Below are 21188 nucleotides of genomic sequence, written 5' to 3'. Positions count from 1 at the left end.
TGCTCTAGGGAACAGGGACACACTTTCCTCAGAGGCACTTGGGGGTCAGTTCTCAGCCCCCTGCCTTGTTCAGAGCATGACCCCCTGCTGCAACAGATATCAGTATATACACCAATCACGCCTGCCCCCTAAGACTGTAGGGCAGAGCCTGTACCACACACTTGATGATCAGCTACTTGGAAACCTGAGCTGAATTCATACAAGAAAACTGAATGGACTCCTAGACTGATATACCTGATTACAGCTCTATCCAGCTGGGGACAGGACACCAGAGCTCCAAAGGTGAAAATAAACAAGCTAGCTCACTCAAGCAACTCATAGGGGTATACCAAAAGAAAACAAAGAAGCAGCTATGACACAGTAAGCAAGCATAAACTAATACAATAACTTATAGAAGGCTCAGAGACAACAGTCAATATCAAGTCACATAAAGAAACAGACCATGATAGCATCAACAAGCTCTCAAAACAAAGAATCCAGGGATCTTCTAGATGAAAATGCATTCCTGGAATTACCAGATGCAGAATACGAAAGTTTAATATGTAGAACACTTCAAGACATCAGGAAGGAAATGGGGCAATATGCAGAACAAGCCAAGGAACACACAGATAAATCAATTGAAGAAATTAGAAAGATTATTCAGGAACATAATGAAAAGTTTAATAAGCTGGAAAAATCCATATACAGGCAGCAATCAGAAATTCAGATTAACAATAAAATTACAGAAGTAGACAACTCAATAGAAAGTCAGAGGAGCAGAATTGAGCAAGTAGAAGCTAGAATCTCTGAACTCAAAGATAAATCATTTGGCACGAATATATTTGAAGAAAAATCAGATAAAAGAATTTAAAAAAATGAAGAAAGCTTAAGAATCACGTGGGACTCTATCAAGAGAAATAACCTATGAGTGATTGGAGTACCAGAACAGGGAGGGATAACAGAAAATATGGAGAGAATGGTTGAAGATTTGTTGGCAGAAAACTTCTCTTATATTGTGATACAGTTAAATGGGGAAAAGACAGTCTTTTTAACAAATGGTGCTGGCAGAACTGAATATCCATCTGCAAAAAAATGAAACAAGACCCATACCTCACTCCATACACAAAAACTAACTCAAAATGGATCAAAGGCCTAAATATAAAATCTAAAGTGATAAAGATCATGGAAGAAAAAATAGGGACAATGTTAGGAGGCCTAATACATGGCATAAACAATATACAAAACATTATTAAGAATGCAGAAGAAAAACTAGGTAACTGGGAGCTCCTAAAAATCGAACACCTATGCTCATCCAAAGACTTCACCAAAAGAGTAGAAAGACTACCTACAGACTGGGAAAAAGTTTTTAGCTATGACATTTCTGATCGGCACCTGATCTCTAAAATCTACATGATACTGCAAAAACTCAACTACGAAAAGACAAATAACCTAATTAAAAAATGGGCAAAAGATATGAATAGACACTTCACTAAAGAAGACATTCAGGTAGCTAACAGATACTTGAGGAAATGTTCTCAATCATTAGCCATTAGAGAAATGCAAATCAAAACTATAATGAGATTTCATCTCACTCCAACAAGGCTGTCATTAATCCAAAAAACACAAAGTAATAAATGTTGGAGAGGCTGTGAAAAGATTGGAACACTTCTACACTGCTGATGGGAATGTCAAATGGTACAACCACTTTGGAAATCAATATGGTACTTCCTTAAAAAGCCAGAAATAGAACTACCATACGATCCAGCAATCCCACTCCTTGGAATATATCCTAGAGAAATAAGAGCCTTTATACGAACAGATATATGCACACCCATGTTTATTTCAGCACTGTTTACAATAGCAAAAAGATGGAAGCAACCAAGGTGCCCACCAATGGATGAATGGGTACATTATGGTATATTCACACAATGGAATACTACGCATCGATAAAGAACAGTGACGAATCTGTGAAACATTTCGTAACATGGAGGAACCTGGAAGGCATTATGCTGAGTGAAATTAGTCAGTTGCAAAAGGACAAAAATTGTATAAGACCACTATTATAAGAACTTTAGAAATAGTTTAAACTGAGAAGAAAACATTCTTTTGTGGTTACGAGAGGGGGGAGGGAAGAAGGGTGAGAGAGGGCTATCCACTAATTAGATAGGAGATGAGAACTACTTTACAACACAATACATTGGAGGTCAGCACAACTGGATTAAACCAAAAGCAAAGAAGCTTCCTGAACAAACTGAATGAATCGAAGGCCAGTGTAGCAGGGGCAGGGGTTTGGGGACATCTAAGTCAACTGGCATAATAAAATCTATTAAGAAAACATTCTGCATCCCACTTTGAAGAGTGGCGTCTGAGGTCTTCATCACTAGGAAGCAGCCATATATATAAAAAAAAAGATGCATCAATTGGTTTCAACCCACCTGGATCAAAGCAGAATGAACACCAAGGACACAAGGCAATTATAAGCCCAAGAGACAGAAAGGGCCACTTGAACCAGAGACTACATCATCCTGAGACCAGAAGAACTAGATGGTGCCTGGCTACAACCGATGACTGCCCTGACAGGGAACACAACAGAGAACCCCTGAGGGAGCTGGAGAGCAGTGGGATGCAGACCCCAAATTCTCATAAAAAGACAAGACTTAGTGGTCTGACTGAGACTAGAAGGACCCTGATGGTCATGGCCCTCAGACCTTCTGTTGGCCCAGGACAAGATCCTTTCTTGAATCTAACTCTTCAGACATGGATTGGGCTGGACAATAGGTTGGAGAAGGATGCTGGTGAGGACTGAGCTTCTTGGTTCAGGTGGACACTTGAGACAATGTGGCATCTCCTGCCTGGAGGGGAGATGAGAGGGTAGAGGGGGTTAGAAGTTGGTGAAATGGACATGAAAAGAGAGAGTGGAGGGAGAGAGCAGGCTGTCTCGTTAGGGGGAGAGTAACTGGGAGTATGTAACAAGGTGTATATAAGTTTATATGTGAGAGACTGACTTGATTTGTAAACTTACACTTAAAACAATAAAAAAAAAAACAAAAAAAATGGGGTTGAGTGTCATCATTTGATTTAAAAGCTAATTTATTGATTTTAATGTGTTATAAGGTTTCAAGAAATTCAGTTATGTTAGTTGCTAAGAATACGGTAGGAAAAAGGCAATGATATTTTCCCTCAAAATTTGGTTTACCTGTAGATAAAGTTACTATTATCTGCTTTATTGCTCTCCCCTATGAAATGTAACTGTGATTTGTGTTATAAATTATCACTTTTATTTGAATGTTGTTGTTTTAGGTGCTGCCAAGTCAGTTCCAACTAATAGCGACACTATATACAACAGAACAAAAACATGCCATACCCTGCGCTATCCTTACAATTGTTGCTGTGTTTGAACTATTCTTGCTGAGATTGTGTCAATCCATCTCACTGAGGGTCTTCCACTTTTTCACTGACCCTGTGCTTTACCAAGCAAGATGTCCTTCTCCAGGGATTGGTCCCTCCTGATAGCATGTCCTGAGTACGTGAGAGCAAGACTCCCCATCCTAGCTTCTAAAGAGCACTCTGGCTGTACTTTTTCCAAGACAGATTTTGTTCATTCTTCCGTCAGTCTGTCAGTCCATGGTATATTCAATATTCTTCACCAACACGGTAATTCAAAGGCACCAATTCTTCTTCAGTCTCCTTTATTGTCCAGCTTTTGCATGTATATGAGGTGATAGAAAATACCTTGTCTTATGTCAGGTGCAGTTTGCCTTCAAAGTGACATCTTTGCTTTTTAATACTATAAAAGCGTCTTTTGCAGCAGATTTACCCAATGCAATACATCCTTTGATTTCTTGATTGCTGTTCCCCAGGTGTTGGTTGCGGATCCAAGTAAAATGAAATTCTTGGCAACTTCAATCTTTTCTCTGTTTATCAAGATGTTGCTTATTGGTCCAGTTGTGAGGTTTTCTTTTTTAATGTTAAGGTGTAATCCACATTGAAGGCTGTAGTCTTTGATCTTCATCATAAGTGCTTCAATTCCTCTTCACTTTCAGTTAGGAAAGTTGTGTAATCTGTGTATCACAGGTTGTTAATGAATCTTCCACTAGTCCTGAGGCCACAATCTTCTTCAGATAGTCCAGATTCTTGGTTTATCTGCTCAGAACACAGATTGAATAAGTAGGGTGAAAGGATACAACCCTGACACTTTTCCTGATTTCCTGAGTGAGCATCTCCAGTTTTGTTGAAACATCTTAACCGGTATTCCAACAATTCCTGGGGCCTTTTTTTTTTTTTTTAACAACAATGCCTTCAGTGCTGCTTGGAATTCTTCCTTCAGTACCATCGGCTCTTGATCATATGCTACCTCTTGCAATGGTTGAACATTGATCAATTCTTTTTGGTACAGTGACTATGGGCACCCTTTCCAACTTCTTTTGATGTTTCTGAGTTGTTTAATATTTTGCCCATAGAATACTCCAAAAGTGCAACTCAAGGCTTGATTTTTTTTTTCTTCAATTATTTCAGCTTGAGAAATGCTGAGCCTGATCTCCCTTTTCAGTATTCTAACTTGAGGCCTTTGCACATCTCATTATAATACTTTACTTTGTCTTCCGGAGCCACCCTTTGAAATTTTCTGTTTACCTCTTTTACTTCATCATTTCTTCCATTTGCTTTAGCTACTTGATATTCAGGAGCAAGTTTCAGAGTCTATTCTGACATCCATTTTGGTCTTTATTTTCTGTCATTTTAATGACCTCTTGCTTTCTTCATGTATGATGTCCTTAATGTTGTCTGGTCTTCTGTCATTAGGGTTCATTGAGTCTAATCTATTCTTGAGCTGGTCTCTAAATTCAGGTGGGATATACTCAAGATTTATTTTGGTTCTCATAGAGTTGTTTTAATTTTCTTCAGTTTCTACTAAACTTGTGTAATAACAATTGATGGTCTGTTCTGCAGTTGGCCACTAGCCTTATTCTGACTGATAATACTGATCATTTCCATTGTCTCTTTCCACAGATGTAGTTGATCTTCAGCAAGGACCATGTGTATAATCAGCTTATATTGTTGAAGAAAGACATTTGCAATGATTAAATCATTGGTCTTGCAAAATTCTGTCATGTGATCTCCAGCTTCATTTCTATGGTCAAGACCAAATTTTCCAACTACTGATCCTTTGTTTTTAACTTTCACTTTCCAATCACCAGTAATTATCAATCTGTATTGATTACATGTTTCATCAATTTCAGACTGCAGAAGTTGGTAAAAATCTTTAATTTCCTCGCCTTTGGCATTTTGGTTGGTGGGTTGTTGTGGTCAGATGCCGTCGAGTCGGTTCCAATTCATAGTGACCTATGCACAACAGAATGAAACACTGCCTGGTCTTGTGCCATCCTTACAATTGTTGTTGCAGCCACTGTGTCAGTCTACCTTGCTGAGGGTCTTCCTCTTTTCTGCTGACCCTGTATTTTGCCAAGCATGATGTCCTTCTGCAGGGACTGATCTCTCCTGACAGCATGTCCAAAGTATGTAAGACACAGTCTTTCCATCCTTGTTTCTCAGGAGCGTTCTGGTTGTACTTCTTCCAAGACAGATTTGTTCATTCTTTTGGCAGTCCATGGTATATTCAACTATCTTCACCAACACCATGATTCAAAGGCGTTAATTCTTCTTCGGTCTTCCTTATTCATTGTCCAGCTTTCATATGCATATGATACTATTGAAAATACCATGGCTTGGGTCAGGTGCACCTTAGTCTTTAAGGTGACTTCTTTGCTCTTCAACACTTTAAAGAGATCCTTTACAGATTTACCCAAAGCAACGCATCTTTTAATTTCTTGACTGCTGCTTCCATGGCTGTTGATTGTGGTTCCAAATAAAATGAAATCCTTCACAACTTCAATCTTTTCTCTGTTTATCATGATGTTGCTCATTGGTCCAGTAGTGAGGATTTTTGTTTTCTTTATGTTGAGGTGCAATCCATACTGAAGGCTGTGGTCTTTGATCTTCATTAGTAAGTGCTTCAAGTCCTTTTCACTTTCAGCAAGTAAGGTTGTGTCATCTGCATAACGCAGGTTGTTAATGAGTCTTCCTCAAATCCTGATGCCCTGTTCTTTTTCATACAGTCCAGTTTCTAGGATTATTTGCTCAGCATACAGATTGAATAGGTATGGCGAAAGGATACAACTCTGATGCATACCTTTCCTGACTTTAAACCAATCCTTACCCCCATGTTCTGTCTGAACAACTGCCTCTTGATCTATGTAAAGGTTCCTCATGAGCACAATTAAGTGTTCTGGAATTCCCACTCTTCACAATGTTATCCATAATTTTTTATGATATACACAGTCAAATGTCTTTGAATGTTCAATAAAACACAGGTAAACATCTTTCCGGTATTCTCTGCTTTCAGCCAGGATCCATGTGACATCAGCAATGATATCCCTGGTCGCACGTCCTCTTCTGAAACTGGCCCGAACTTCTGGCAGTTCCCTGTTAATATACTGCTGCAGTCGTTTTTGAATGATCTTCAGCAAAATTTTGCTTGTGTGTGATATTAATGATATTGTTCTATAATTTCCACATTCAGTTGGCTCACCTTTCTTGGGAATAGGCATAAATATGGATCTCTTCCAGTCAATTGGCCAGGAAGCTGTCTTCCATATTTCTTGGCATAGATGAGTGAGCACCTCCAGTGTTGCATCTGTTTGTTGAAACTTCTCAATTGATATTCCATCAATTCCTGGAGCCTTGTTTTTTGCCAATGCCTTCAGAGCAGCTTGGACTTCTTCCTTCAGTACCATCGGTTCCTGATCATATGCCACCTCTTGAAATGGTTGAACATCGACTAATTCTTTTTGGTATAACGACTCTGAGTATTCCTTCCATCTTCTTTTGATGCTTCCTGTGTCATTTAATTATTTCCCCGTAGAATCCTTCACTATTGCAACTCGAGGCTTGAATTTTTTCTTCAGTTCTTTCAGCTTGAGAAATGCTGAGCGTGTTCTTCCCCTTTGGTTTTCCATCTCCAGCTTTTTGCACATGTCATTATAATAGCTTACTTTGTCTTCTCGGGAGGCCCTTTGAAATCTTCTGTTCAGTTTTTTTTACTTCATCAGTTCTGCCTTTTCCTTTAGCTGCTCGATGTTAGAGAGCAAGTTTCAGTGTCTCCTCTGACATCCATCTTGGTCTTTTCTTTCTTTTCAATGACCTATTGCTTTCTTCATGTTTGATGTCTGTGATGTCGTTCCACAACTTGTCTGGTCTTCAGTCATTAGTGTTCAAGGTCAGTGGGTAAATTTGAATAATAGTCATTTTAACTGGTCTTTCTTGTAGTCATATGGATATTATCCTATCACTGACAGCATTACACTTCAGAATGGGTCTCAAAATATTCTTTTTGATGATGAATGTGAAGCCTTTCTTCTTCTATTTTTCACTCCCTGCATAGTAGGCCATATGATTGTGATTCAAAATGGCCAGTACTAGTCCATTTCAGCTCAATAATGCCTAAGGATATTGATCTTTATGTGTTCCATTTTATTTTTGAAGACTTCCAATTTTCCCAGATGGATACTTCCTACATTCCACATTCCAATTTTTAATGGATGTTTGCAGCTGTTTCTTCTCATTTTGAGTCATGCCACATCAGCAAATGAAGTTCCTGAAAATTTTACTCCATTCATATCATTAATGTCGAGTCTACTTCCCTAGTCGTATTTTCAGCTCCTTCCAACCTGAGATGCTCATCTTCCAGCAAATATGAGACAATTTTCTGCTGCTATTTATAAAGTTTTCACTGACTAGTTTTTCCAAAGTAGGCTGTCAGATCCCTCTTCCTAACCTGTCTTAGTCAGGAAACTCCACTGAAACCCATCTACCACGGCTGGCCCTCCTGATATTTGAAATACCAGTGGCATAGCTTCCTCCATCACTGCAACATGCAAGCCACCACATCCTAACAAACTGATAGACGCGTAGTGGTTTTATTTGAATAGCAATAAATATTACTTGAAAATTTTTAACTATGTTTCTTTAGTGTTCTTACATAAAACAAGGGGGCAATAACTCCCCCTTGCAGGGTTGCTCTCTTAATCCTTTAAAACTAATAAATGTGAAGCAATTAATAGCATTGCTGGAAAAAGATAAGATTAAGAAATAATATGGTGTGTAGACATATAGTGTAGTAGTGTAGTTCAAGATACTTAAACAAAGAACTGAATTTAACCTTCAGGTTTATCATTTGTACTAGACAGAATAACGTGCTCCTTCCCAAAGGTGTCCAAACAATAATCCCTGGGACCTGTGAATATATTACCTTTTGTAGGGAAAAGTACTTTGCAGGTATGATTAAGTTTAAAGACCTTGAGATGTGAGTATATCCTGATTTATCTCATTGGACTCAATCTAATTATATGAGTCATCGAAAGCAGAGAACTTTTTGAGGTTGTGGTCACAGACACATGTGAGGATGAAAGAAGGGTCAGAGGAATGCATTCAACATTGCTGGGTTTGAAGATGGAACAAGAGGGACACAAGTCAAAAAATGGGGGTGGCCTTTATAACCTGGAAAAGACAAGGAAATCAATTCTTTCCTAGAGTCTCTGGAAAAGATGTAACCATTTCAGCTCATTGATTCTAGCTTAGTGAAAACCATATTGACCTTCTGACCATGAACTTCAAGGTGAAAATTTCTGTTAAGTCACTAAGTTTGTGGAAATTTATGGCAGCAATAGAAAAGTAACACATAATTTATTAGGTTTTTTCTGGATCATAATACTTAACTTCATAATATGTTAAATGAGGTGATTTTTAAATTACGTCATAGAGTTTTCAAGTTGATTAAATGAGTATTAGCACTTAGCACATGATGCATTATTAGGATTTAGCATTTAATACTTTATTAATAAATTAATTATCGCTATTAATGGAGTAATAATTCAGTTAGATGTTGATGAACAGTGGTAGACAAAGAGTTTTTTTGTGAAAGTCTCTTTGTGGCTAAAATCAAAACTCATGAATTCAGTACTTTTGTATCAGCTATAATCCATTTAAAGAAAGTCAGTTTATTTCATTCAAAATTAATGCTCCAAAATGTTTCCTGTCATAGTTATACTTTCAAAAGTAGAAAAATACTAAATCAATATTTATTAAATGCCAAGTATGTGAATATGCTAGGACATTCAACAGGCTGTGATACCTTGTAATGAACATCTGACTTATATTTGTAAAAATGAAGCCCATCTATTTCCTAATGTTAAAATTAATATCAACTTTTTTAAGTGCAAAAAGATTTGAGTACTGCTAGTGTTTGTAAGCATTAAATAAGTTTTAATCAAAGCAGAAAAAATTTTAACGTTCTTCAATTTAGCTTTTCTACATGTATCTCCTCAACATTACTAACCCAACATCATGCAATTTGCTCTAAAATGTACTTTCTGTGTTTAATTTACCTACATTATGCTCATTTCCTTTTTGCTCACAATATTTTAATAGAATTATTATAGTTTATTTTATGTTCTGTGTGTTTATTCATTTAAATATGAGTATTTGATTCAAAAGATAATTTCAAATTGAAAAATGGTTACAAAATTACATTTTTATGTAATGCATATTGAATTCTCCAGAAGCATGAATGATTGCAATGTTTTTATTTATTTTTGAAGAAGAAATTCTGAATATTGAGCATGCTTAATCAATTGGAAATTTAAGGAATATTTCAGAATTGAACATAATCGTGGCATGTGCAAATTCTATTTGTCATTTGTATTAATTGAGCTATCTGCATTTTAATTACCTCTATAACAGTAATTTAATATGTTTTACTTCTCTACCAATGTATTGTCCTCAGATAGGGGTTCTCTCCAAATAAGCCCTCTGAGACATGTATGCACGTATACTTCACAGTGAGAAGTATTTAAATAAGTACTGACCTTAGCAATACTTACTTTTAATTTGATGATTTTTTCATTTAATTATTTTAAAGGTATCCCTTTAATTCAAAAAACATATCACTGGAAAGCAGAAGATGTGCAAATTATCTCTCTTGACATGGTCTTAAAAAAGGCAAGGTACTAAAAATCCCTCAAGTAAACAATGAACATGCAACTATATACATCAAAATTACCAATTTGTAGGAATTCTCACAAATATGCTGAGTATATGATGTTAAAATATATATTTATGCAGTGGAGAAGACAACCTATATATCTATTCAATTATATTGGAATGAATGATGCATTTATATATCTTTTATATTTATACTTTTTAATAATGTTTGTCTGATTGTAACTATAATTGTGTATTTGTTCTAGGAACATCAACAATATATAATAATGTAATCACAATTTTAGTACTACATGGAAATGTGTGTGTGTAGGTATATATATATGTACTGAGAGAGAGGAGGTGGGGAGGAAACTGTGTTTAAGGGTTTGGTTCTATGAGACATAAAAGCAAGTGTACTATGTAAGTTTACATTGCTTAATAAAGGACTTTTTTCACATAATAATGTCTTGTTCAGCTTTTATAACATTAAAAATTGTGGCCACAAACTCCTTGTAGAAAGGTATCAAAATATTTAGAACACATTACCCATTAATTTAGTAATACAAGTAGGCAGTAGACTTAAGAAATGATCAAAGATGGATGCAACAAGTATATAAACTCTAATGTCATAATATAACTATATTTTCAACATGTGTTGTGGTCCATGATACAGCTATAATGTAATTTACCTTAATAATTCTCTTATATGTTTATTTCTCTATTTGTTTCAATTATAAATTAAGTTGTACACAAAAAAACAATAAAATAGAAATAAGACAGTAGTTGAGAACATCACTAAAACTTACAAACAACAAATGTGTAAGTTAATTGCCAAAGGAATCTAAAAGTTGATATTTGAAATTTAAAACATACTAAAGTCACAAAAAATTATTCAATCAAGAATATAAAACACGTGTATCCTATGTTGATTGTTTAAATAAATTAAAAAAACATTTATTAGAAGATTTTAAAAATTAAAAATGTATTCGCATCTATGTTAAATAAATAATAATTGACTAAATTCACGATAGGTAGTAAACTTTAAGTTACTTACATGTACCGATGGGAATGTGAAAAACATAAGATACCAATAACAATTGAATTCAATTGAAAAACAAGGTCAAAGAATCACTGAGAACACAAAGCAACAAACAAATAATGTGAACAAATTTAAACTTTTCTAAAAGTTCAGAAAAAAATGTCAATATCCACATTTATCTTCTGAATCAGGTGTTAACTTGAAAAAAGAGCAGTATAATAAATCTATATATAAAATCCATAATTATAATTAGACACTACAATGCCACTCTCCCAACAATTCATAAACAACTAGAGAGAAAATCATCAAGGACATCATCAACCAACAGGATCTAATCAACATTTATATAACTTTCCACCACCACAGCAGAATATTTACTGTTTTCAAGAGTTCAGAGTACATATATCAAGACAGACCATATCCTTGGCCGTGTAAGTTTCCTCAACAAATTTAAAATAATTTAAATCATGCAGTATACTTCTTGACAATGGTGGCATCAAATTAGGAATCGATAACAGAAAAAAAATAGGAAATCTCCAAATATTTAAAAACTAAACAACACACTTTAAGATAACCTATAGGTCAGAGAAGTCTCATGAAATTAAAACAAAAAACAAAAAACACTTTGAATTGAATGAAAAGAACATACCACATACTGAAATTTGTGGGGCACAGCTAAAGCAGTGGTGAGAAATTTATAGCACTGAATGCTTACATTAGAAAACAGGAGAAAATCTCAAATCGATGCCTGTGCTCCCACCTAAAGAACCTAGAAAAAGAAGAGCAAAATCAAACCAAAGCCAGGAAAAAGAAGGGAATAAGAAAGAGCAATAATCAATGAAATTGAACACAGGAAAACTGTAGATAAAAATCAACAAATCAAAAAAACTGGTCCCTTGAAAAGATCAATGAAACTGACAAATCTCTAATAAGAATGACAAAGGAAAAAGAGAGAGAAAGATAGGTTACTAACACCAGGGATGAAAGAGGAGATACCACTGTAAACCATACAGGCATTAGAGGGAATAGTAGGAACCATTGTGCACATTTAAATTTGCTAACTTAGATGAAATAAACTACTTCTTTGAAAATCACAAACTACTAAAAATAAGGTAGATCATGTGGATTGTCCAATTATTATTAAGGAAAGTGAATTTGTAATTCCAAAAACTCCCCATAAAGAAATAATCACTGGCCAATTCTATCACACTTAAAAAACAAAGAAACAAAAAAATTATACACAATATCTTCCAGAATATAAGAGAGGGAAACACTTCCCAATTCATTTTATGAGTCAAGTCAAAACCAGACAAAGACAGTACAAAAAAGAAAGCTACAGACCAATATCCCTTATGAATATAAATGTAAAAATCCTTAACAAAATACTAACCCAGCGCCATCGAGTCGATTCCGACTCATAGTGACCCTTTAGGACAGAGTAGCAAATAAAATTCAGCACTGCTTAAAAAAAATTCTACATCATGACTAAGTGAAGTTTATTTCAAGGATGCAAGGGTGGTTCAATATTCAAAAATTGATACAATCCAGTTTGTTAATGGTCTAAAGAGGAAAAAATATCACATATCTCTTGAGGTAGATAAAGTGTTTGGCAAAATACAACACCTGTTAAGTTAAACATTCTCGTAAAGGTAAGAATGAAGAGAATTTTTTTCAACTTAATAAAGAGTATTTACAAAAAGCCTATAGGTAACATCATACTTAATGGTGAAAGACTGAATGCTTTCCTTCTGAGATGGGGAACAAAGCAAGGCTGTCTTCTCTCACCACGGAAGATTAGTTTAGGGGTTTGGATGGTGAGGTGGGGGAGGTGGGAGAGTGTAACTATACATGATGAGGTCTTCGTGACGGTGGGACAGTTCTGTATCTTGACTGCAGTATTATTGTTTGTTGTTATTGCGTGCTGTATATGGCAGTGTAGAGCTGCCCCATAGGGTTTCTAGGCTGTAATCTTTACGGGAGCAGATCAACAGGTCTTTTCTCCAGCAGAACCACTGGTGGGTTCGAACTGCATACCTTTCACTTAGCTGCAGAGCACTTAATTATTGTGCCACCAGGGCTCTTCGACTACAATGTTAGTTACAAAAATCTACACCTGTGATAAGACAACCTAGAATTATACATATGCATTTACCAACATCAGTCTCCTGGTTTTGACACTGTATTATAATTTCATAAGTTGCAACTGCTGGGCAAGACTGCTTATTGGTGAAGGTATATTAGAATTTTTTTGATGAACCATGGTACCCAAATCATTATTTGAGCCAAGATTGGAATATTTCCTGTCATACTTCTAAAAACATATATTCTGAAATAAGAATTGTATGAGGAAAAAAAATCTTTCTCTCATCTTGCTACTTAAGTGCTGAATTTTTGAAGATCCCTTTTGACTTATGAGTTTTCCTGTATCTCAAGATACCCCATGGACTTAATTATACATTTTTTTCCCTGCCTCATTTCCATTGTCATTGTTATAACAGATGAATTTCAAAATCAAGCAATTATTATAAAACAAATAGGAATATATTAAGGCAAAAATTTGAAGACATAAGGGACTTACACATTGTTCAACATAATGAGGAAGAAGTTTTGATTAAAACAGCTTTGATTCTAGCCCTCTACAAATTAGGCAAAGATAACAAAAGAGCAACTTCATTCCCTATTGAGATTAAATCTTTAACCAAACATTATTTTAACAGAAAGAGAACAATAATAATTTCATGTGGTTTAAAATGTATGATTGACGTCAAAAGATGAGCTACTGTAGTAAGCGCCATTAATATAAGGTTTTTTTTTAATTAAAAAAATTATTTTTATTTTTGTGTGTTTTTCTGAACTCTGTTGGTCAAAAATTCTATCTTGATGGAACAGTAGATGGAATTATTTTGTACTAATGATTGCAATAATTATAATAAAACCCATTGCCGTCAAGCTGATTCCGATTCATAGTGACCCTATAGGACACAATGGAACTATCCCATAGGATTTCCAAGGAAGGCCTTGTGGATTTGAACTGCCAACATTTTGGATAGCATCAATGCCTAATATTCACCAGCATGTTATTTACTATCATGTTTTTGCTACATGTGATACTAGACGCTTAGAATAATGGACTCTTCTCAAATGGATTACTATTGGATACAAATTTATAGTATTTTACAAATATTCCATTTTATCATTCTATATTCATTAATTTCCCAATTTTGAATTTTAAAAGTGAAAATAGTCACATGCTAATTTTTAGCTCTGCCCGATACTATATTGCCTTATATTTTGAGGAATTTTCTATATTTCAACTATATTTGTACTTTCCTTTAGGATTGACTTGAATGTTTAGGACTGCAGGAAAATATTCATTCTTTAGTGATTAAAGGACTTTTTTTTTTAATGGTATGGGATACCAGACTACAACACACAGTCTCCCTGATGGCCATTCTAGCCCTGATCTAACCACTTATGTCCACCGAAAGGTAAAAGCCTGGTTAGTTGGATTTTTAAAGATGGAAATGTGACCAGAAGATTCAATTAATGAAGAGAATAAGAATATTTCACTCCTCACTTATGCTAGTTTCTCCTTATTTAGCTACCCTAGCTTGCCCCTCAAATCTTCATAGTCTTCTTATTAAGAGTATCCCTTTATGATTTTACCAAGAATGACTGCATAGAAAACAATTTGTTCACTCATATTGGTGTTTAGAGCAGAGATTTTCCTGCTTTGGGCTGTTATTGTTTTTTTAGCAAATGCCCAAAAGTAAATTCAACTTTGATGTATGGCATAGGTTCATATATTTAACACTTCATAATTATAACACTGAGTAGTATTGTAGATCCAACTATTTTTTCCCAATTGGAATGACGAAGTGGTCTCTCAAGACTCTTTTGTTATATTCTCTACATAATACATATTTCACTTTACTTATTAATGACATAAAGTGCTCCCTAGAGTACTTGTTCTTTTGAAAAAAAGTTCAATATCTTCTATGAGACTATATAAAATATTAGCTTGTTGAAATATACGGGAGAATGCAGGGTTTACATTTGAGTCTATAGAGTAAAACAATTTCTATCCTGCAACCTGACAAGACAATCTAAGTTTTATTTAGCCAGGCAGCATCTCTAAAGATATGTTTTGCTCTCTTTTATTATTTTTTTCTCTGCTGAACCCCTATTAATATTAAGGCAAATGTAACAGCTATGTGACAAATTAAACTGTATAATGCCATGGAAAAATAAAATTCCATTCATTTTTCAATTCTTTCACGATGACTTCATCTCTTCAAGTAACACCATATTGCACAAACATAATATTATATTTTTACTTATTATATAGAATCCAGATCACGTATAAGACATTCTTCTTAAAAGCAAATACTTTTCATTCATTCAATGAATCACCCAGGTATGTTTTAAAAAAAAAAAAAGCAGTATGGTGAGAAAGTAAAGACCTAGAAAACCTTTGCTTTGCAACTGTGGAGAATCTTGGGCAGATGAGGGAGCATCCTGCCCTTCCACAGAGCAGTAGATCTCTGCTTTCTCTCCGTGCAGGATTCTGAGGTCCAGTGGTTTTCCAGAGGCTCTCACAGAGCAGAAAGCTTTTGCTTCTCCTTCTCCATCAAAAGCAGTGTAACAATAAGACCAGGGGCAGGATGATTTAAGAGAACAGATACATTTTTTTCCCCCCACTTTCTTAGCAACACTGTGCATTGTCGGTGAGCTAGAATGGAAGTTTCTTGCCTTTCCCCAAAGGCTTAAGTTTCTGCAGGTTCCAAGAAGCAGACAGGGTTTTGTGTTTGAATGCCACTGAGAGGGGCTTCCACAAGACTATGTCCTACCCCACGGTATATATACTGTTATGGATTTGTGTCTTCCCAAAATACGTGTTGGAGTCCTGACCCCCATATCTGTGGATGTAATCCCCTTTGATAACAGGGTCTTCTTTGTTATCTTAAGAAGTCCATACAAGTGCAGTGTGTGTCCTAAACCTAATTACTTCTGAGTGATATATAAGGAGCAGCAAAGACACAGAGAGAGCTAAGCAAGCTCTGGGGGAAGGCGATGCTGTCTGAAGGTGATGGGCAAAGCTGAATCTGCAAGCCCAGGAACTCCAAGGATTGCCAGCTGAGCTGCAATAGACAGAGAGGGATTTCCCTTTACATCCACACTTTCAATTCAGACTTCTAGCCTCTTAACAGGAGAGAAAACAAATTTCTGTTCCTTAAAGTCACCCACGTGTTATTTTTGTTACAGCAAACTAAGACATACGTCATACCATCATAGTCACCATTTTAAAGTACAGTTAAGTTTTTTTTTTTTTTTTAGTATATTCACAAGGCAATGCAACAACCACCATTATCTAGTTTCAGAATATTTTTTTCACCCCCAAAAGATACCCCATACCTATTAGCAATCACTCTATTACTTCTTTCCCCAGGCCCTGACAATCACTAATCTACTTTCTGTCTCTTATCAATTTGTTTATTCTAGACATTGCATGTAAATGGAATCATAAAATATACGGGCTTTGTGTCGGGCTTCTTTTACTTAGTACAGCGTTTTCAAGGTTCTTCTACGTTGTAGCATGTCAGTACTTCATTCCTTTTATGGCTGAAGACTATTCTTTTGTATACATACACTGGAGGCCCTGAAAAGTGTAAACAGCTAATGCTCTCAACTGCTAACTGAAATGTTGGTGGTTTGAGTCCACGCAGAAGTGCTGGTGAAGAAAGGGCTGCTGATCTACCTCTGAAAAATCAGCCCTTGGAAATCCTACGAGCACAGTTCTACTCAGACACACGTGGGGTTGCCGTGAGTCAAGTCAGCTGGATGGCAACTTATTTTTACAGATATATCACATTTTATTTATCCATTTCTCAGTTGATGGACATTTTGGTTGTTTCTACTTTTTGACTCTTATGAATAATGCTGCTGTAAACATTGGTGTACAAATTTAGTGTGAACAGATGCTTTTGGTTATCTTGGGATAAGCAGAAGTAGAATTGCTGGGTCATAGATGGTAGTTGTACGTTTAACTTTTCAAAGAACTGACAAACTGTTTCCCACAGCAAATGCACCATTTTCCATTCCTACCAGCAATGTACTGGGGTTCCAATTTCTTCATGTTCTCACCAACGTTTGTTTTCTGTTTTTCTGATTATAACCGTACTTGTGGTGGCAGGAGCAGATCATCAAATAAACATCAGATCATCTGTAGTGAACATCACATTTTTTTCAACACATCAAAGATTCTGCTTACAGGTATGGCTGGGATCTGTCTTTCTCCCAGCCCTACAGCAACCTGCTGCAGAATCAAAGCCTCTTTTCCAATTTGCAATCCCTGACAGAAATGGATGACCCAGTAAGCAAGGTAAGCATGGGCTTACGTGTGCTTACTTATATGTAGTGAACAGTTTCACATGGATTTCTCCACAGCCCTGCATACCTTGCTTATTGGATAATCTGTCCCTGAGTAGGGATGAAGTACTATTTCATTGTGGTTTTAATATGCATTTCCCTAATGACTAATGATGTTGAGCATCTTTTCATTTGCTTATTGTCCATGTGTACACCTTTCTGGACAGATACCTGTTCCAATCCTTTGCCCATTCTTAAATTAGGATGTCTTTTTATAGTTGAGTTGTAAGACTTAGGGTTGTGTTATTTACATATTGTGCATACTAGGCATTTATCAGCTATGAAATTTACTAGTATTTCCTCCCATTACCTCTTATGGTTAAAAAATTTATATATATATATATATACATTTGTAAATAAATACAGTGCCCTGGTAGCACAGTGGTTAAGAACTCAGTTGCTAATCAACTCAGCTGTTCAAATCCACCAACCCCTCCTTGGGGCAGTTCTACTCTGTCCTATAGGGTCACTATGAGTTGGAATCAACTTGAAGGCAATGGGATTGATTTATGCATAAATTATATAAATATATAAATTATATGTACATATATATATATACACACACATACACATACCAAACCCATTGCCACTGAGTTGATTATGACATATATATATATTGTTGTTGCTGTTGTTAGGTGCCGTCGAGTTGGTTCTGACTCATAGAGACCCTATGCACAACAGGACGAAACACTGCCTGGTCCTGCTCCATCCTTAAAATCGTTGTTATGCTTGAGCTCATTGTTGCAGCCACTGTGTCAATCCACCTCACTGAGGGTCTTCCTCTTTTCTGCTGACCCTGTACTCTGTCAAGCATCATGTCCTTCTCCAGGGACTCATCCCTCCTGACAACATGTCCAAAGTATGTAAGATGCAGTCTCACCATCCTTGCCTCTAAGGAGCATTCTGGCCGCACTTCTTCCAAGACAGATTTGTTCGTTCTTTTGGCAGACCATGGTATATTCAATATTCTTCACAAACTCTGCAGTTCAAAGGCATCAATTCTTCTTCGGTCTTCCTTATTCATTATCCAGCTTTCACATGCATATGATGCTATTGAAAATACCATGGCTTGAGTCAGGTGCACCTTAGTCTTCACGGTGACGTCTTTGCTCTTCAACACTTTGAAGAGGTTCTTTGCAGCAGATTTGCCCAATGCAATGAGTCTATTGATTTCTTGACTGCTGCTTCCATGGCTGTGGATTGTGGATCCAAGTAAAATGAAATCCTTGACAACTTCAATCTTTTCTCCATTTATCATGATGTTGCTCATCGGTCCAGTTATGAGGATTTTTGTTTTCTTTATGTTGAGGCATAATCCGTATGGAAGGCTGTGGTCTTTGATCTTCATTAGTAAGTGCTTCAAGTTCCTTCACTTTCAGCAAGCAAAGTTGTGTCATCTGCATAACACAGGTTGTTAATGAGACTTCCTCCAATCCTGATACCCCGTTCTCCTTCATATAGTCCAGCTTCTCAGATTATTTGTTCAGCATACAGATTAAATAGGTATGGTGAAAGAACACAACCCTGACGCACACCTCTCCTGACTTTAAACCAATCAATACCCCCTTGTTCTGTCCAAACAACTGCCTCTTGATCTATGTAAAAGTTCCTCGTGAGCACAATTAAGAATTCTGGAATTCCCATTCTTTGCAGTGTTTTCCATAGTTTATTATGATCCACACAGTCAAATGCCTTTGCATAGTTGATAAAACATAGGTAAACATCCTTCTGGTATTCTCTGCTTTCAGCCAGGATCCATCTGACATCAGCAATGATATCCCTGGTTCCACATCCTCTTCTGAAACCAGCCTTAATTTCTGACAGTTCCCTGTCGATATACTGCTGTAGTTGTTTTTGAATGATCTTCAGCAAAATTTTGCTTGCGTGTGATATTAATGATATTGTTCTATAATTTCCACATTCGGTTGGATCACATTTCTTGGGAATAGCCATAAATAGGGATCTCTTCCAGTCAGTTGGCCAGGAAGCTGTCTTCCATATTTCTTGGCATAGATGAGTGAGCACCTCCAGCACTGCATCTTTTTGTTGAAACTTCTCAATTGATATTCCATCAATTCCTGGAGCCTTGTTTTTCACCAATGCCTTCAGAGCAGCTTGGACTTCTTCCTTCAGTACCATCAGTTCCTGATCATATGCCACCTCTTGAAATGGTTGAATATCGACTAACTCATTTTGTATTAATGACTCTGTGTATTCCTTCCATCTTCTTTTGATGCTTCCTGCGTCGTTTAATATTTTCCCCATGGACTCCTTCACTATTGCAACTTGAGGCTTGAATTTTTTCTTCAGTTCTTTCAGCTTGAGAAACACCGAGCATTTTCTTCTCTCTTGGTTTTCCATCTCCAGCTCTTTGCATATGTCATTATAATACCTTACTTTGTTTCCCCGAGAGGCCCTTTGAAATCTTCTGTTCAGTTCTTTTGCTTCATCAATTCTTCCTTTTGCTTTAGCTGCTTGACGTTCAAGAGCAAGTTTCAGTGTCTCCTCTGACATCCATCTTGGTCTTTTCTTTCTTTTCTGTCTTTTCAGTGACCTCTTTCTTTCTTTATGGATGATGTCCTTGATGTCATTCCACAACTCGTCTGGTCTTCGGTCACTAGTGTTCAACATGTCAAATCTATTCTTAAGATGGTCTCTAAATTCAGGTGGGATATACTCAAGGTCATATTTTGGCTCTCGTGGACTCTTCTGATTTTCTTCAGTTTCAGCTTGAACTTGCATATGAGCAACTGATGGTCTGTTCCACAGTCGGCCCCTGGCCTTGTTCTGACTGATGATATTGAGCCTTTCCATCGTCTCTTTCCACAGATGTAGTCAGTCAATTTGATTTCTGTGTGTTCCATATGGTGAGGTCCATGTGTATAGTTGCTGTTTATGTTGGTGAAAGAAGGTATTTGCAATGAAGAAGTGGTTGGTCTTGTAGAATTCTATCATTCGATCTCCTGCATTATTTCTGTCACCAAGGCCATATTTTCCAACTACTGATCCTTCTTCTTTGTTTCCAACTTTCACGTTCCAATCACCAGTAATTATCAATGTATCTTGATTGCATGTTCGATCAATTTCAGACTGCAGCAGCTGATAAAAATCTTCTATTTCTTCATCTTTGGCCCTAGTGGTTGATGCATGAAGTTGAATAATAGTTGTATTAACTGGTCTTTCTTGTATGTATATGGATATTATCCTATCACTGGCGGAGTTGTACTTCAGGATAGATTTTGAAACGTCCTTTTTGATGATGAATGCAACACCATTCCTCTTCGAGTTGTCATTCCCAGCATAGTAGAGTATATGTTTGTCCAATTCAAAATTGCCAATGCCAGTCCATTTCAGCTCACTAATGCTTACGATATCAATGTTTATGCATTCCATTTCATTTTTGACAATTTCCAATTTTCCGAGATTCATACTTCGTACACTCCAGGTTCCAATTATTAATGGATGTTTGCATCTGTTTCTTCCATTTTGAGTCGTGCCACATCAGCAAATGAAGGCCCCAAAAGCTTTACTCCATCCATGTCATTAAGGCAGCTCTCCCCCAGTCATCTTTTGAGTGCCTTCCAACCTGGGGTGCTCATCTTCCAGCACTATATCAGACAATGTTCCGCTGCTATTCATAAGGTTTTCACTGGCTAATGCTTTTCAGAATTAGACTGCTGGATTCTTCTTCCTAGTCTGCCTTAGT

The sequence above is a fragment of the Elephas maximus genome, chromosome 15 (genome assembly GCF_024166365.1).
Source record: "Elephas maximus indicus isolate mEleMax1 chromosome 15, mEleMax1 primary haplotype, whole genome shotgun sequence".
Lineage (NCBI taxonomy): Eukaryota > Metazoa > Chordata > Mammalia > Proboscidea > Elephantidae > Elephas > Elephas maximus.
This window is presented reverse-complemented; position numbering follows the sequence as displayed.